This window comes from Capsicum annuum, chromosome 4 (assembly GCF_002878395.1).
Source record: "Capsicum annuum cultivar UCD-10X-F1 chromosome 4, UCD10Xv1.1, whole genome shotgun sequence".
NCBI classification, from domain to species: domain Eukaryota; kingdom Viridiplantae; phylum Streptophyta; class Magnoliopsida; order Solanales; family Solanaceae; genus Capsicum; species Capsicum annuum.
The window spans coordinates 23,080,518-23,101,279 of record NC_061114.1 but is presented as its reverse complement, the minus strand read 5'-3'; the positions used below and the strand labels follow the sequence as shown (position 1 = coordinate 23,101,279).

The 20,762-nt window shown below is 36.5% G+C and overlaps 1 non-coding gene across 1 annotated transcript; it reads right to left on the bottom strand.

Moving 5' to 3' along the window:
- Positions 1-18,729: 18,729 nt before the first annotated feature.
- LOC124898248 lies at positions 18,730-18,836 on the bottom strand. Its single transcript, XR_007055224.1, has one exon. It is a non-coding gene; the product is annotated as a small nucleolar RNA R71 (small nucleolar RNA).
- Between the last annotated feature and the right edge of the window lie 1,926 nt (positions 18,837-20,762).

Below are 20,762 nucleotides of genomic sequence, written 5' to 3'. Positions count from 1 at the left end.
GAAGTTGCGTAGTGTCTTCATTCTTCTATTTTGACCTTTATAGTCTTCTATTGTACATGCTTCTTTTATTCCTAAGGAAACCTAAGAAATTTATTCTCAATCAAGGATTTGAGTTGATTCCTTGATTGAGTGAGTTTGCACCTTATGGTATATCCATATCAGATATATCCATACTTGGTGCAATTTTCTTTTCTCATATTTATATATGTCTATATCAAATATGTCCATGTAAGGAGTGAGATCTTTCTTCTACTTTGATCTTGTCGTGAGTTGCATCTAATTGCCTTGTTGTAATACCCCACATTTTGAACTAGAATAAAAATCCATCATTTCTATGCATGGATGTTTCAAAAGCCTCAAATCCTACATAAATTTAGTGTGTTAATCAATTATGTAGTGTGAGAATCTATTTGAGCATGAATTTAGATCATAGAGGTCCCCTAACTCAAGTACAAGTTGAAAGCTTTCCTATCGTTCAAATTTTAGTGAGCGTCAAAACTTGGGTCAACTTAAATCAATCATAAATCATTTTATATGACGAACTGGGTGGCTTACTATATATAAAATGAAAGATCTTTGAATTAGATTTCTAATGATACCAATTTTGCCTAAATCCGATATCGGAGCAAAGAGTTCTGCCTATTTTACTCCAGCATATCAGGCTGAAAATAGTGTGACGACATTCATGATAGCTTATCACATTTGTGACACCCTATCACGAAGGTCGTCAGCCTTAGGCAGAAACCAGCTCCTAAGTGATGGAATTTGTGATAGCTTATCACATTTGTGACACCCTATCACGAAGGTCATCAGCCTTAAGCAGAAACCAGCTCCCAAGTGACAACATTTGTGATAACTTATCACAAATCTGACGACATTTTTGATGACTTATCACAAATTTGACGGCTTATAAGCCTTGGTCGTCATCTATGATTTTCAGCAATGGGGAAATTATTTCATAAGGGTATTTTGGTCTTTTCCTTCACCTTCCACGACTTGTAACCCTAAAGAGGCGTAATTTTTCTCATTTTTCTTCAGTTAAGCATCTTAAAAACCCTCTCTTACACTCTCAACCACAAGATTAGGGTTTCCATCAAACTCATCTCTCAAAATCAAGATTCAAGACTTTTTCCAAGATAATCAAGAATTAAGTTTTCCAATTCAAGAACTCTCTAGCAAATCATCAAGGTTTCCTTTCTAAGGTATATGTGTGTTCATTCATGGACTCCTTTCGTCCATAAAGTTTAAGAACCCTTTTCTAAAACTATATATTATGGTTTTCATGTTATGAATGTATTGTTGATCATGTTTATGTATTAAATGATGACAAGATAGAATCTTTATGTGTTATTATGAATCTATGACATCATATGAGTTGAAATCATGTAAGTTTGATTATTTATGATGAGTAATTGTATGATTTACACCTATGCCTAAGTTGTTCATGTAACGTGTTTGATAAAATACCTAAGAGACTAGAAATCATGTATTGTAGCTAAATTGTGACTAAGTGAAGGATTCATGATAGACCTCTATGATTCAATGTCATCCATGTTGATAATGTGTCTTGTGAACACTGTTGGATTACTCATGAACTAGTCTATGGAATTATGCTATGCTTACTTGCAAAAACCACTCATGTACAAGATGTAGAATACCCATGTACTTCATCAAAATTCTCCAAGTTATGATATTATTGATTGTGGTTGTAATATGTAATGAGCATGATATTGAAAGCTATCCAAGTATATACATGTTGTATGAAATTCCCTTCCATGAAATAGATTGTTGAGAACCATGCTTAGTATGAAATCCCTTATTTATGATATTGTGGATTATGGACTCTACTCTTATGATCAAGTCAGTCATGTGTGTCAATTTCCTTCCATCGAGTCCTGGGGGTACTTGTACCCGAAAAATATAACTGTGTACCTAGAGCCATGTCATGTTTTCACGATACTCTCAGTCAAGTCATGATCTATAGAAATTAGTCAGTCATGTGACTCAGGAAAACTCAGTAATCTCAGTAGTTCAGTATTCTCAGTAATCTAAGTGCTCAGTAACCTCAGTAATCACATTAAATCTCAGTAACTTCAGTACTCTTAATCAGTCCTCAGAACTCATGAAATTTTGTCTGTCAGCGAAATCCAGTAAACTCAGTTTTAGCTTCGCTAAACAATACTACTAGTAGCAGTTCAGTTAATCAGTATCAGTTTAGTAAATCAGTTCAGTTAAGTTATTTAGTTTAGCCCATTTATTCAGTTCAGTGTCTTTCAGATGGGAGTAGAATTCAGCATCGAGCGAACCTAGGGATGGGGGCTCACCCGCTAGAATAGGACTGAGATCCCTAGAAGCAATCCCTAAGTTCTAGAACTACGTTGCCAGTATAGGTACGAGATATCACCCGTTATATAGGACTGGCATACTCAGGGGTCACCCATTAGCACATTTATATGTATAGGACTGATCCCAGGAGTCACCCGCTAGATTAGGACTAACTCCACAACAGATGTCTTTACTGGTGGTGCGGTACTGATACCCTTCCAGTCAGGGCATAGATTGGAACCAGTCAGTTTATCTTGGGGTATGTCGGTTAGATAAACACATCCCATAGTTGCAATTACAGAATTAGGGCTTTCAGACACAGTCAACTCAGCTTAGTAGTACATATTCAGCACTGTTAGATACAATCAATGCTTATCATTATAAGTAGACTTCAAGATCATCCATTAGCTAGGAATAATCTCAACTATGATTAATCAGTATCAAAATCATTAGATTTAAAGATCACCCACTAGATAGGACTGATCTCAGACTAAGTCAAATCATCTTTATTATCAGTATATTCATGATCACTCGCTAAATAGGACTGATCTCAGATTTAGTTACTCCAAGTAGAACGAAACTCAGATAGTTCCATCAGAACTTAGACTGTCAGATATAGTCACTCAATATCAGTTATATCGATTAGTCTGATCATTACCATTATATCAGCTATATCAGTTGTCATAGCTCACATTACCAGTATTCATTTTCAGGACTGTTAGACACAGTCATTAAAACCAGTTCTTCATAATTTGAACTGTCATAAATAGTCACTAATCTATTCAGTGCCTCAGTAACAGTAAAGTTATGTCGTCAGCATTCAGACTCAGTAGTCAGCATCATCACGAGTTCAGTTATAGTTGTTTATGAATGTATGTATTCTCACGTTCATATTAGTTAGCATTGTTCATGCATATAACCCTTTGCATTTATCCTACCTCACTCGTATACTCAGTACATTCAGACGTAATGATGCATTTGTTCTATGGTGTTTTCTTTTATGTTACACCATAGTTTTAGAGGCACGAACTCTAGATCAGCAGTAGCATTCCGGTGTTCAGAGTTTACAATGAGTCCTTCTCATTCGAGGATGATATGATTATTGCTACATTTACTATTCAGTTGCTAGATGGAGTTGGTTGGAGATATGTTCGATTATTGCTACATTTACTATTCAGTTGCTAGATGGAGTTGGTTGGAGACATATTTCTTCAACTCCTTATTCAGTTCAGATAGAGGCTTCTAGACTAGATGTCAGATTAGATATTCAGATCTCATTATTTTTAGTATTTATGACTTGTTTTGGTATTTTTATACCTTTTTCAGACATTTTTTTATCAGACGTTTATTCAGTTTGAACCTTATGGTCTTTCATGATTCAGTCATGGGTTAGCTTGTGGTCCTTCGGGGTCATGAGCACCGTGTAACATTCCAGTTTAGAAAATTGGGGTGTTACAAATTTGGTATCAGAGCCTAAGGTTCAATAGAGTCCTAGGAAGTCTGAAAGCCGCATCTAGTAGAGTCTTGTACATGCGTGTATTGTGTACCACACCTATGTGCAGGAGGCTATGAGATGTTTTAGGAACAGTTTTCCTTCTTTTAGTATTCATGTCGTGCCAGTGAGCAGTCAGATTTGTATAGCTTATTTTCTCATCTTACATCTATTTATGCTATCCAAAATCTTAGAGAATGTAACTATTTCAAGGTAGAACCTCCTAGTAGTTTCAAGTTCATTCCATCTCATGCGTTAGTTTCAGACCCCCAAAGTTTAGTTATAATCTAGTTCGTAGATGCCCTGTGTGTCACCTAGTATCTCCGTAAGGTAAGCGTTCTTTGAAGGACATAGTATCCCAAGGGGGAGATACCCCACCTTCTCTTAACGCTCTCATGTCTTACATATTTCAGTTTCTCCTTGCATAATGAATTCAGTCTAGAATAGAGGGTACTCATAAGTTGACCCTCAAGTTAGACCTCAGCTGTAAGTCAAGTATTCAGAGGTTCAGTTCAGTTCATGATGTTCAGTCCATATGTCACGTAGAAAAATTAGTCATGTTCTCATGTTTCAGTTCAATCTTAGTGCCTTTACCATTGTATGTTCAGTCGCATATTCATGATTAAGTTCAGTTATGTATTCCCGCATCTGATATGTGTGATCAGCTTACCAGTACTTTCAGTCATGCATTTATGTATTATGTCAGTCATATAATCATGCATTAGATATGCATGGATTCAACTTATCAGTTAAGCATCAGATATGCATTCTCATTTGAAAAACTCAGTTTATCGGAACACTCAGTCCTATATTTATAAATCAGCTATCCATGCATCAGATATGCATGTACAGTATGATATGCTCAGTTTTCAGTCATGTCAGCCATGAAATCATGATTAGTCATTCATGCTATATATTCATGTAAGTTGTTTTTTTATCTCATCTCAACCAGTATCATTCGAGGACGACGGGTCCCAAAGGGGAGATATTGTAATACCCCACATTTTGGACGAGAATAAAAATCCATCATTCCTATGCGTGGATGTTTCAAAAGCCTCAAATCCTATATAAATTTAGTGTGTTAATCAACTCTGTAGTGTGGGAATCTATTTGATCATGAATTTAGATCATAGAGGTCCCCTAACTCAAGTACATGTTGAAAGCTTTCCTATCGTTTAAGTTTTAGTGAGCGTCAAAACTTGGGTCAAATTAAATCGACCATAACTCGTTGTACATGACGAAATGGGTGGCTTACTATATATAAAATGAAATATCTTTGAATTATCTTTCCAACGATACCAATTTATCCTAAAAACAATATCGGAGCAAAGAGTTATACCTATTTTACTCCAGCATATCAGGCTGGAAACAGTGTGACGACATTTGTGATAGCTTATCACATTTGTGACGCCCTATCACGAAGGTCGTCAGCCTTAGGCAGAAACTAGCTCCTAAGTGACGACATTCGTGATATCTTATCACATTTGTGATGCCCTATCATGAAGGTCGTCAGCCTTAGGAAGAAACCAGCTCCCAAGTGACGACATTTGTGATAACTTATCACAAATCTGACGACATTTTTGATGACTTATTACAAATTTGACGGCTTATCAGCCTTGGTCGTCAGCTATGATTTTCAGCAACTGGGAAATTATTTCATAAGGGTATTTTGGTCTTTTCCTTCACCTTCTACGACTTATAACCCTAAAGAGGCGTAATTTTTCCTATTTTTCTTCAATTAAGCATCTTAAAAACCCTATCTTACACTCTCAACCACAAGATTAGGGTTTCCATCAAACTCATCTCTCAAAATCAAGATTCAAGCCCTTTTCCAAGATAATCAAGAATTAAGTTTCCCAATCCAAGAACTCTCCAGCAAATCATCAAGGTTTCCTTTCTAAGGTATGCGTATGTTCATTCATGGACTCCTTTCATCCATGAAATTCAAGAACCCTTTTCTAAAACTATATATTATGGTTTTCATGTTATGAATGGATTGTTGATCATGTTTATGTATTGAATGAGGCCAAGATAGAATCTTTATGTGCTATTATGAATCTAGGACATCATATGAGTTGAAAACATGTAAGTTTGATTATTTATGATGAGTAATTGTATGATTTACACCTATGCCTAAGTTATGCATGTAAAGTGTTTGATAAAATACCTAAGAGACTAGAAATCATGCATTATAGCTAAATTGTGACTAAGTGAAGGATTCATCATAGGCCTCTATGATTCAATGTCATCCATGTTGATAATGTGTCTTGTGAACACTGTTGGATTACTCATGAACTAGTCTTATGGAATTATACTGTGCTTACTTGCAAAACCCACTCATGTACAGGATGTAGAATACCCATGTACGTCATGAAATTCCCCATGTTATGATATTATGGATTGTGGTTGTAATATGTAATGAGCATGATATTGAAGGCTATGCAAGTATATACATGTTGTATGAAATTCCCTTCCTTGAAATAGATTATTGAGAACCATACTTAGTATGAAATCCCTTATTTATGATATTATGGATTATGGACTCTACTCTTATGATCATGTCAGTCATGTGTGTTAGTTTCTTTCCATCGAGTTCTGGGGGTACTTGTACCCGAAAAATATAGCTGTGTGCCTAAAGCCATGTCATGTTTTCACAATATTCTCAGTCAAGCCATGATCAATAGAAATCAGTCAGTCATATGACTCAGGAAAACTCAGTAATCTCAGTAGTTTAGTATTCTTAGTAATCTCAGTGCTCAGTGACCTCAGTAATCATAGCAAATCTCAGTAACTTCAGTACTCTTAATCATTCCTCAGAACTCATTATATTCTATCCGTCAGCGAAATCCAGTAAATTCAGTTTTAGCTCCGCTAAACAATACCACTAGTAGCAGTTCAGTTAATCAGTATCAGTTTAGTAAATCAGTTCAGTTAAGTTATTTAGTTTAGCCCAGTTATTTATTTTAGTGTCTTTCAGATGGGAGTAGAATTCAGCACCGAACGAACCTAGGGATGGGGGCTCACCTGCTAGAATAGGACTGAGATCCCTAGAAGCAATCCCTAAGTTCTAGAACTACGTTTCCAGTATAGGTATGACATGTCACCCGTTAGATAGGACTGGCATACTCAGGGGTCACCCGTTAGCACATTTATATGTATAGGACTGATCGCAGGAGTCACTCACTAGATTAGTACTAACTCCATAACAGATGTCTTTACTGGTAGCGTGGTACTAACACCCTTCCAGTCAGGGCAGAGATTGGACCCTAGTCAGCTTAGCTTGGGGAATATTGGTTAGATGAACATATCCCACAGTTTTAGTTACAGAATCAGGGCTTTCAGACATAATCAACTCAGCTTAGTAGTACAGATTCAACACTATTAGATACAGTCAATGCTTATCATTGTAAATAGACTTCAAGATCACCCATTAGCTAGGAATGATCTCAACTATGATTAATCAGTATCAGAATTATTAGATTTAAATATCACCCGCTAGATAGGACTGATCTCAAACTTAGTCAAATCATCCCTATTATCAGTACACTCATGATCACCCGCTAGATAGGAGTGATCTCAGATTTAGTTACTCCAAGTAGAACGAAACTCAGACCGTTCCTTCAGAACTTAGACTGCCTGATACAATCGCTCAGTATCGATTATATTGATTAGTCCAATCATTACAGTTATATCAGCTATATCAGTTGTCATAGCTGATGCTACCAGTATTCAGTTTCAGGACTGTTAGACACAGTCATTCAAACCAGTTCTTCATAATTTGAACTGTCAGAAATAGTCAATAATCTATTCAGTACCTCAGTAACAGTGAAGTCATATTGTCAGCATTCCGACTCAGTAGTCAGCATCATCACGATTTCAGTTATAGTTGTTTATGCATGTATGTATTCTGACGTTCATATTAGTTAGCATTGCTCATGCATATAACCCTTTGCATTTAGCCTTCCTCACTCGTATACTCGGTATATTCAGACGTAATGATGCATTTGTTCTATGGTGTTTTCTCTTATGTTACACCATAGTTTCAGAGGCACGAACTCTAGATCAGCAGTAGCATTTCAGTGTTCAGAGTTTGCAGTGAGTCTTTCTCATTCGAGGATGATATGATTATTGCTACATTTACTATTCAGTTGCTAGATGGAGTTAGTTAGAGACATGTTCCTTTAACTCCTTATTCAGTTCAGTTAGAGGCTTTCAGACTAGATGTCAGATTAGATATTTTGATCTCATTATTTTCAGTATTTATGACTTGTTTTGGTATTATTATACCTTTTTTAGATATTTTGTTATCAGACGTTTATTTAGTTCGAATCTTAGGACTTTCATGTGTATGTTTTTGCATTTTATGATATATTATGCAGTATACAGGTACAGATATCAGTCATGGGTTAGCTTGTGGTCCTTTGGGGTCATTAGCACCGTGTAGCATTCCGGTTCAGAAAATTGGGGTGTTACACTTGTCTATTGGGATCTTTAGTTTCTATGATTTTTGTTGCCTTGTCAAAAGATATCCCACTTTTGATGTGGCTCCATATTTAGCACGATATTCTTTGAGAGAATATTCCTTACCATGTGTGAGATATTCTCTCACGATTTGAGATCTTCAATATCCTTTGTGTGAGATATCCTTCTATAATTAGGAATCTTCAATATCTTTGATGTGGATCCTTATTTAGGACGATATTAATTGAGAGAATATTCCTAACCTTGTGCGATATATCCTTCCATGATTTGAGGTCTTTAATGTCCTTGTGTGAGATCTCTTTCTATCGGTAGGGATCTTTAATATCCTGCAAAGTTCACTCATTAGTTTTTCATTATTAAAACATAAAACATAAATATAGGAGGCTAATAATAAGGCCTCAAATGGAGCCATCCCAATGTTAGAGTGGTAGCTATTGTTATATGTAAACTCTATAAGAGGCAAATGGTCAACCCAACTACCACCATAGTTAATCACGCAAGCACAGAGCATATCTTCGAATGTCTAAATAGTTCTTTCTGATTCCCCATCCGACTGTGGGTGATAAGCAGTACTAAGAATTACCTTGGTCCCCAGACCTTTCTGAAATAACAACCAAAAGTGAGATGAAAACTATGTACCGTAATCTGAGATGATAGAAAAAGGTAGCCTATGTAATTTCACTATCTCTTTGAGATATAACTTTGCATAATCCTCCGCCGCGAAACTGGTCCTCACTATAAAAAGTTAGGTGACATTGTCATCCTATCCACGATGACCCAAATCGAATAGAACTAATTTTGAGATCGAGGAAGAACGGTAACTAAATCCATGTTGATCAGGCCCTATTTCCAAACGGGCAACTTAATTTCTTGATACAATCCTCTAGCCCTCATGTGCTCAACTTTTACTAGTTGTTACACCATGCACTTAGCCACAAAACTAGCCACATACTCTTAATATTGTTCCAGTAATACATTTCCTTAAGGCCGTGATACATCTTCATCGAACCAGGATGAATAGCGTAGCGCGATTCAAGCACCTCAACCAAGATCCTCTCTCGCAATCCATATATATTGGGAACACATAACCTCCCTTGGTACAGCAAGGTAACATCACCTCTAATCTAGAAGGCCACCACATTCTTCCCACCTACATCACCCTTGATAGGGGTGGCTCAACTTATCTAGTGGCCTAAAGACAAAATTCACTACGAGGCTTTAAACTTTTTTTATTTTTATAAAAATCATGCATACATTATATGATGTGTATTTTTCTAGCCTTTTAAATAAAAAAATTCATTAATTGTTATTTCAAAGAAGAATAATAAGTAAAATATGTCACATAAATTAAGACCCGTAAATATAAAACTTTAAATTAAAGATAATAGAAACTAATTAGAATAGTAGAACAAATTCTAAAATTTGATTTTGATATTATACTAAAAGTTCACTACTTGTATTAGTTTGTTACTTCATTTAATTGTTTTTTTTTTTCAAAAAAGTAACACACAAGGGCAACTTATAATATTTAATATGGGGCCTAAAATATTTTGGGGCCTAAAGTGATCACTTTGTTCGCTTGGCCCTTGAGCTGGCTCTGACCCTTGATTCTCATTAATACAGGATCCAACACTTATTTTTCCTTTATTACAAAACCAAGTGACGACTGCGCTACCTTCTGCACAAACACACCACCACCCTTAGAGTCTAAGAGATGATCTCCAAGGTTAGCCAAATGGTGAATATCCTTCACCAACACTCTCTTTCTTTCAACCACATTAGCTAGACTCTCTATGGATAACCTGCTTAGAGAATCAACAACCACATTAACTTTACCCGGATGGTAGAGAAGACTTATGTCATAATTCTTGAGTAGCTCAAGAAATCTCATTTAGCTGAGATTCAACTCTTTCTGAGTAAACACATACTGCAAGATCTTATGATTCGATAAGATATCTGCATGCAAGCCATATAGATAGTGATAACATATTTTCAATACAAATACCACAGCCAACAATTCCAAGTCATGAGTCGGATAGTTCTTCTGATGCACCTTCAACTATCTAGAGGAATAAGCTATTACCTTTCCATGCTGTATCAAAATGCACCCAAACCCCACACGGGATGCATCACAATAGGCCACAAATCCATCAGTGCCTTCAGTCAAGGTCAAGACTGGAGCCGAAGTCATCTTATCCTTCAGCTTCTCAAAACTACCCTCAGACGTATCAGACTACAAAAACTATACCTTTATCTGAGTCAACATAGTCTATGGGGTAGATATAGAAGAAAAACTTTACACAATCCTTTTGTAATAATAAAATAAACCCAAGAAGCTTCGAATATCGGTTGGAGTTGTGGGTCTGGGCCACTTTTTAACCACAACAACTTTCTACGGATCCACTATGACCCCTTCACTAGAAATGACATGAACCAAAATGTGATAGCGTTCAACCAGAACTCATATTTCCAAAATTAGGCATTCAACTGTTGATTTTACAGGGTCTGTAAAACAAGGCGGAGGTGATCGACATAATCTACCTCTCTCTTACAGTACACTAGAATATTGTCTATGAGCAAAATGACGAACAAATTTAAAAACTGACAAAATACTCTATTCATCAAATCCATGAATGTTGTCAAGGAATTATTCAACCCAAAATACATAACCAGGAACACAAAACACCTACCGGGTATGGAAGGCAGTCTTAGGGATATCTTGTAATGCCCCGTACTTTTCCTAGTTAATTTCATCTCAAGAATGTCTAGTATTAGATTCTAAATTGAATTATGGTTATTCCATAAGGAATTTTCAAGATTTTTACTTTTTGTCATGTGGGAAATTCAATTAGCTTTTCATCGATATAAGATTTGACTAAATCCGAAAATCGAGTTAGAAGTTACGGCTATTTTAAGTTCCCATCATAAAATAGTGCCATATTAGTCAATGGCGCGCCGCACCACAAGAGGAAATAGAATTTGGAAAATTCTAGTAGGGGTCCGTGATTATGGCGTGTGGTTTCAAGGCCCAAATTCAGAATTAACCTTTTCCAATGTCTTAGCGTGATTTCTTCCGTGTCGTGCCAAAGTTCCAGGTCACAAAGAAAGGGGCAACGTGATGGCTCCGTGTTGCGCCATCCCTCAGTTTCCCAATTGTCAAATTCCAGTGACACGGCGCGATAGCGCCACTTCGTGCTCGTGGTTCAGTTCGGAAAAATTTTACTGAAATTAAATTATGCGTCCAGGGTTAAAAGGGTCAACTTCCCACCCTTATTTAAGCCCATTAACACGTGATTCAACCACTTTTCACCCAAAATACTCTCTCTTCTCTCAAAAACCTCTCAAGAACAAGCTAGGGTTTTCATAGAAGATCCAATTCCAAGAAAATTTCACCGTCATTCTTCACCAAATCACAAACTAAGGTATGCGTAGTGTTCATTCATGGACTCCTTTCGTTCATGAAGCCAAAGAATCTCTTTTCTAAGTTTAAGTTTATGGATTTCTTTATGAATTTCATGTTGGGTTTGTTTTGTTTAGGTTGAGAATGATCAATTGAATTCAAATCCATGTTGGATGATCAATTTTATGTGGAATTGATTAGTATAAATGTATATTCATGTGAAACTATGAATAAACCCTAGGTGATGAAATTAGAGATGAGTAATGATGATTAATTGTTGTATAATGTTGTCTACATGTGATATGCCTACCATGTGTTTGATTAAATGCATAGATAAGGAACAATGCCCAACTAGTATGATATCATGAGATCCCCATGTATGTACAAGTTATGCCTATCACATGTTTTGATGGAATGCTTCTACAAATGTATTATGGATTATGATGTTAGTTATATGTTCAAGTAAGTTATGCTTGGTCAGTTTTCCTTCATCGAGTCCTGGGGGTACTCACACCCGAAATATTAGTTGCGTGCCTAGAGCCATATAATGTTTCCACGATACTCTCAATCAATCTATGAATCCTTAGACTTCAGACAGTCCTATGACTCAGGAAATCTCCATGATCTCATAAACTCAGTTAGTTGTCAGATATCAGTAGTATTCCATCAGTCAACAGAATTATGTAACTCAGTCCATGTTTAGTTTAGTAAATCACGTTCAGTTTTTATTCAGATAGAAGTAGAAATTAGTACCGAGCGAACCCAAGGATGGGAACTCACCTGTTATATGAGGGTGTGATTCTTAGAAGCAATCCTTGTATTTTGGAACTATGTAGCCAGCATATGTTGAGACATCATAGCCTGCTATATGAGGGTAGATGAGGTGTCTTAGCGTGCTCTATGAGGGTTTCCACTTTTCTCACTAGAGTTACCTGTTATATTAGGGTCACTCACATATTGTCCTTACAAGTAGCGCGGTATTGACACCTTTTCGATCAGGGCATAGATTGGACCCCAATTCAGTTATAATGCATTATTTGAGGCATGTCGGTTAGATGAATACCTCCCACAGTCTCAGTATCAATCTCAGAAAAAGGATTCAGATAGTTCTTCAGAATTCAGGACTATCAGAGACAGTCAACTCAGACACAGTACAGAACTCAGATAGTTTCATCAGATTCCAGACTGTCAGATATAGTCACTCATGTTATCAGTTATATTCAGATTCAGTAATCATGTTATCACAGTATTAGTGTCAGTTGTTATTTCTCATGCATGTATTCTCACACTCATGATAGTGGTCAGTTATTATTATTGTTCATGCATATGAACCCCATACATTCAGCCTACCTCACATGCATACCAGTACATTCAAAGTACTGACGTATATGCGCTATGGTGTCTTATACCATAGGTTCAGAGACACGACCTCCAGATCAATAGTAGATTCTAGATATTCGCACAAAGAGTTAGAAGTGATTCCTCATATTTTGAGACATGATTATTCCCTATTATCTCATTAATTAGTTTATTAGTTGGAGTTAGTTGGGGATATGTCCCATCAGCTCCTTACTCAGACAATTCAGTAGTTAGAGGCTTTCTAGACTATCATATTTCAGACTTTTGTATGTTCAGTTTGTTTTGGGTATTCTATTATCCCACACAGATGTTATATAATTTAGATTATGTTCAGTATTGAAACTTATGGCCTTTCAGTGCATGTTTCCGCATTATTATGTCATATTATGTAGTGTATAGGTATAGATATCAGTCAAGGATTAGCTTATGGTCCTTCAGGGTCATGAGCATCATGTAGCGTTCCGAGTATTAGATTTGGGGTGTTACATATCCACCTCTATAATCTTTAGCTAATGATACCCGGATTAAAGATCAATCTTGGAGAAAAATTTAGCACCCTATAGCTGATCAAATAAATCATCTATCCTTTGAAGAGGGTACTTATTCTTTACCGTTACCTTATTCAACTGCAGGTAATCGATACACATTCAAAGGGAACCATCCTTATTATGCACGAATAAAATCAGTGCATCCCATGGAGACACACTAGGATCGATGAAACCTTTATCTAACGGATCTTTTAGTTTATCCTTAAATAAGCACCTTTAACTCAGTCGGAGCTATTATATATGGGGGAATGAAAGGTCATCAGGGAAGTCCTTAGGAAATTCATTCACTACTGGGACGGAATGTAAAGAAGGACCCTTTGAGTTACAATCTTTAACCTGGAGCAGATGATAGAGACACCCCTGGGAGATTAATCTTTGAACTCTAAGTTATGATATGAACTTTCCTTAGGAGCTAGGGAATCACCCTCCCACTCAATAACGATCTTATTAGGAAAGTCAAAGACAACTTTACGGGTCCGACAATCTGGAGAAGCATAGCAAGAATGCAACCAATCCATCCCTAATATGACATCAAAATAAACCATATCTAATTCAAATAGATCTACTTGAGTCTCCCGACTACCCATAGACACCACAAAACCCCTAGACTCTTCTAGCCACCACAAAGTTACCCACCGAGGAAGAAATAAAAAAAGGTCCAAAATATACTTGAGATCGAAACCAAAATGCACAGCCACAAATGGGGTCACATAAGAGAGAGTAGACCCTGGATCAAGTAAATAATACACATTACGGGAAAAGAGTTTTAACATACCAGTCATGACATCAAGCGATGCCTCAGAGTCCTAGTGGGTAGTGAGAGAACAAAGACAGTTCCAACCAGTGCTGGAACTAGATGGTGAACCTTTTGGTGCCGGAGCATATGAATAGGTAATAAAAACCTTATTTGCACCAAAAGAAACCTTACCAATAGAATAGTTTCTAATAACGTGCCCTGGTTAGTCATATTTGAAGCACTTATCCTTTCCTTCATCATAGTAACCCTGATACAATCGACCATAAAATCTGTTAGGAGGATATGATAGAGATGAATGGGACCCACTAGCCTAAGATTAGGCACCCTGTACCCTGTAATTGTCGCCACTCTGAAAATGAATATCACCTGAATGCTTTAGGTATGGAGCACTAGCCATCAAGTATGACCCTGAATTACCCAACCTCTTTTTGGACCACTTTTCACCATCCCTGCCACTCTGCTATTGTCCACCACCCTAATTAGAAAATCTAAACTTCTTAATATGTTTCTCCCCAATTTCAGCCTACTTCTTCTTTTTCTCGACCTGCTGCGTATACAGAACTAGTCTGGAGATCTCCATATCCTTATTTAAGAAGGCAGTCTTACTCTCCAAAATCAATTCTCAGGTCAACCCAGAAGTGAACTTCGTCATTCTATCCCTCGTGCTAGAAACGAACTCTAGAGCATATCGAGATAAATGGAGAAACTTCAAGACATACTCCTTGGCTGACATCTTTTTCTTTTTCAAATTAATACTCCTCTACCTTTGTTTTTTCTTTTTTTTTGAGAAAAGAAGAAGTCAAGAAAAGTACTAGAGAAATTATCCCACAGCGTTGATCAACATCGTTACCCCTTGACTGCTCTCATTCCTCATACCATTGGTACGCCATATCTTTCAGCTGGTAGACAGCAAACTCTATGCCTTTAACATTAGTAGCATGCAATAACATGGAAGATCTTCTCCATCTCATTCAGAAAACCTTTAGGATCCTCCTCTACCTTAAAATTGGTAAAAGCTAGAGGATTAAAGCACATGAACTGGACAACGCTTTTGGCCTCAGAAGATGGAGTAACAGAAGAACCTCTCCCAACCTAAGAAGCTACCAATTATGCCAATATATGGATAGACTAACAAAACTTAGCATTCGTCACTTCAGCCTAAGGGGCTCAAGAAGGACTGGAGGGAACCGGTGGAACTCCAGGAGGACAATCAGGAACTGGACCCCTAGACTGGGTTTGGACCCTATAAGTAGAGTGCATCCCATTAGAATTATCCTCAAGTGGGATAGAGAAGTTTCCTTGAGCTTTATATCATTAGGAAGGCATTATCTAAAAAGAGCAAATCAAGTATAAGAGAAGATGTTAGGAACTTAGACTCTACATCTTGAAAATAGAACACAAGAAAGAGAAATATTCCTAAATTCCTCATTGCGACACGACCTGAACTAGGGCCTTGTCATTATGGGCATCCCAAGTTCAACCAGGATTGGGGACCACCCCCGTTACCTAACCCAACCTCCAAACACGTACCCTGAGTCAAATGAATTTAGAACATATACCAAGATCGTATTTGTTACAAGTCTAGACTCTGGGATTGGTCTATGACTGATACCAACCCAAGCAAGTACAATCAACTCATATCCAACTAATAACCAAAACATTAACCAAGAGTATGTCCATGAAATAACATAATAGGATAGAACAATCATAAATTCAGTCAAACAGTATCATTCCTAATATCAATATTAATACTAAGCCTGAGACCACTACTGATATCACCCATTCCAATCGATAGTAGTTTAATAAGGCCTCTAACAAAAATTAAAACAATATTCGATTGGGACATGCCCCCAGCCATAGCCAAAACTAATATCATGAAATAAACAAAGTATGAAAAGATATCCATGGTAAAAAATAGAGCCCTTTGGAGTATGAAAACTTACCACTTTAATCAAATTAAGCTAATCCCAAGTTTGAGCACTAAGAAGAAGGAGTAGAACGATTGTTTTCTCTATTGCGTGGGTATACAGCTGCTCAAAGATGGGTTAGCAGGTAAAAGCTATCAAGTACTTAGGATAAGGATAAAATAATGCAAACTTTAAAAACCAAATAAATCAACAATATACATTCACAACTATACATATATATATAACCATACTAGGAAAAGGAGTCGGATTTAGCATGACTTTAAAATCATTAACCTAGTATGTGTATCTTAACCATCCTAGAACCACCCATGGGCTATATGGGTTCAATGTAACCCTCGAAATAAGCCCCTATGTATATAGCTGATCTTGGGCATATTTATATGTCTAATCACTAATATTCACCCAATATAGGACTTGTCATTAATGATAAAATATGTATTTGTATAATTTTTAAGCTGTCAATGCAATCCTTATCTAATGGATATGATTAGTGATGCAGGGATAAATTGTGATGAAATTAGAGGTAATTGGATGAATGAATTAGAAGTTTATGATGAATGAAAGCATGAGGAGTGATTTGCTGAGCAGGAGGATACTGGGATTTAGTATGGAAAGAAAGAAATGAAGCAAGGAAGAATCTGTTAAAATCAACAAATCCAGTAAGGATTCGCAATAGGACTGCATTGCGGAACTAGGTACATATTTTTATCTCCACTTCGCGGAGGCGGGAAACTCTCAAATGGAAAAATCAAGTAGCCCTCCATGATTAAACTACATCTTGCAGGATATCATGGACAACTACCCCCGCATAGTGATAGAGAGCAAATGTAAGCAAATTAATCCTTCTATAAAAGGAACACTTCAACTTAATTGGGACGACTTTGGAAACAGACAACAGAGGCAAAAAATCTTCTCTTAGGGTTCTTTGAACTTAATTATTCGAAGATTACTTTTTGGTATGTTTAATTATTTATTTTTGATAATGAATTTGAACATGAGTAACTAAACACCATTGTTCTAGGGTTGAGGCCATAGACATGATTGCACTATGATATTCTTTATCATATTTATTGTTGAATTATCGTATGGGTTATTCTGAATCTCTTGTTCATACTATTTTGATAAATGTCTACCATTAAAATATACCTATATTTTTATGTCAACCCGGGAGGAGAATCAAAGGATAGAACGAAGAGTTTAAAGAGCAAGGTTCTTATTCTTTTATAAAATAAAGGATTTGAATTAGTGTTTGGGATAGGAATATATTTAGAAGCCTTATTTGGCTCACTTTCAGGACGATAACTTAATGCATCTAAATAGATTATTGCATCCTAGCTCAATAATGTAGTTGAAATGTCTATTTAGGTAAAAGATTAGAGGACTGGGTGACCATGAGCATACTATAAACCTTGCGAATCAATAAACTGATAATCAACTAAACAACATGAAGAATAGAGATTTGTAAGATTGCTAAAAGTGTCTCAACCCTAGAATTCTCACTAGGATTGTTTACAAACCTGCTTATATTGTTATTATTGCATATTGTTATTTCCTTATTATTTATATTTTTACGTGAAACTTCACAATCATTTTGATACTTTAAAACACTTAATATAATCTTATCAAAAACTAAAGTTGGTTGAATTGCAGTTACATAGTGCCTGTGGGTATGATATCCGACTATCTTAGTCATTATATTACTTATATGACCATGTGCACTTGCGTATGCCTTAAACCGCAACAAGTTCTTGGAGCCATTGTCGAGGACTAGTATAATTAGTAATTTTCTAAAATTTTGGTTTTTGATAACAAGTTTAAGTGTTTACGGCTTGATCGTAGTGGCTGACTATTCCAAGACTGGCAGAGTATCAGACTGGCAATATATAGAGATTTGGTAGAGCCTTATTTTGAATAAGAACAAGCATTTCATTACAGGCGAAGAGCTCACTATAAAATTCAGAAAATTCAAATGGCATAGCAAAGAGATCCTAATCTCATTGATCCTATTGATCCAAATGTTGTACGTGGTCTAACTCCGGCAATTCCAGTTGCTCTTGCTCTGAGTAAAAGACAGGCCTATTCATGAAGTAGAAATCCCACTTGTGAACCATGATACTAATTGCATCCGCAACCCAGAGGCGGGTGGTCCATTTGAATTAAAGAAAAATATGGTACAACTATTGTGTTTGAGTAGGTAATTTGTAGGGTTCTCACATGAAAATCCATAGCAGCATATACATACTTTCTTGGAAATTAGTGATACCTATATATATTCCTATTGGGGTATCTACAGATTATGTCAGAATAACGAGTGTCCTCTTTTCTTTAATTGGAAAAGTGAAGAGGTGGTTATAGTTGAACCACCAAACTCTATAACTTCCTCGGATGATCTGGGTTAGAAATTCCTTATAAGATACTTTCTATCAGGGAAGACAGCACGATTGAGAAGTGAGATCCTGAGTTTTGAGTAGAAAGAAGGAGAAAATCTTTACCAAGCTTGGGAAAGATTTAAAGGTATGCTTTGAAATTTCCCTCACCGTAATCAGTCTAGTGATGTACTTGTTCATAATTTCATAAAGGGTCTTGAGCCCAACAACAAGATTCTCTTGGATTCAGCAGCTGGTGGGAAAGCTCTTGAGAAGACTTATGGTGAATTATATACACTACCGAATCAAATTTCACAATGGAATCCTGAGTCGTATACTAACTCAAGAAGTACTCCTAAGAAGGTTGCAGGTGTGTTAGAGGTAGATCAGTTCACTACTTTGTCATCCCAGCTTGCTACACTACAAAATCAGATAACTAATTAGTTTAGCAGTAAGACGTTGGGGGTTACACAACCGATAGCAGCAACTAATGCATTTCAATGGGAGAATGCTTAGTGAGAGATTTGTGAAATTGGTAAGCATACAATGAATGCTTGTGTGGTTAATCCAGATTTTGTCAATTATATAGGGAATGCTAATCGTTAAAGGCAGCAGAACTATGGTAAAACTTACAATCCAAACTAAAGAAATCATCCTAATTTCTCATGGGGCAGAAATCAGGCAATGAATAATAATCAGAACAAAGGGAGGGTACAATAGAATAAAATATAACAAGTTTAGAGTAATCAGTCCATGACTCAAATGAGCAATATGGAAGAGTTGTTGAAAATAATTATAGCTACTCAAGACCAGTTAGCAGCAGATATGAAAAATCAATGATTGAATATAAAGAATTTAGAGATATAAAATGGTTAGATTGTAGGAGCACAAAATACTAGACCTCAGAGAGGTCTACCTAGTGATATTGAGGCAAATCCAAAATAGGTAAATGCAATCACTACTAGGAGCAGTTTGCAACTAAGGGAGTTAGAACTTGAGAAAAACAATTCCAAGGTTGTTGATGGTGATAATAAAAAGAATAAGTAGAAAGTGGTTGAAGAAAAAGTTACAAATAATGAAACCAAGGTGGAGAAGAAGACTCTACCTCCACCTTTCCCCCAAAGGCTTCGAAAGCATCAAGTGGAGACTAGTCATAAGAAGATTTTAGAGCTTTTGAAGTATATTGATTTCAATCTCTCTCTTATTGATATTTTTTAGAGTGTTACAAAGTATGAAAAGTATGTGAAAGACATAGTGGCAAAAAAGAACCGTTTGATTGAATATGCTATAGTAGCACTTACTGAGGAGTGCACATCCAAGATTCAGAACAAATTGCCCACAAAGCTAAAATGTCCAGGTAGTTTTACTTTATAGATCACCGTCAAGAAAGCCATAAGTACTCGAGGGTTATATAATTTAGGGGAAAGCTTCAAAATCATGCCCATATCTTGGTTCTAAAAGATAGGTCTTTGGATTCTAAAACCCATGACCATTATTTTGTAGTTAATTGATAGGACCCTTGATAGGGCTGGCGGGATCTTTGAAGACGTATTGGTGTAAGTGGGATCACTAATTTTCCTAGTAGATTTTGTTATTCTTGATTTTAGTATTGATCCAGCCAATTCATTTACTTTGGGATGTCTCTTTCTAGTAACTAGCCAATCTCTTGTTGATGCAGCTATATAGAAGATGACCATAAGAGCTCATGACAAATTTATGGTCTATAATGTGTTCAAGGCAATGAAGTTGCCTACTATGTATGAAGAATTGTGTGCTATAACAGTTATAGACCTATAGTCTTAGCTCTATATTTTATTTCTTAATGACCCACTTGAGCGAGCATTTATGGAGTATTACCCTTATGGTGATGTTGAGGAACTTGAAATGGTGCAAATTATGAATTTGGAAATGATTGATAGTAGAGTTACTGAGTTTGAGCTAATGAATAGACCAATTGGACCATCTCCTAAAGCCTTCATTGATGAAGCACTGAAACCAAAGCTCAAGTTTCTTCCTTCTCATTTAAAATATGATTTCCTTAGTGAGGATAGTACTTTGCCTGTAATTTTGTCTGCAGGTTGGTCTGATGTGCAGGTGAGAAAGGC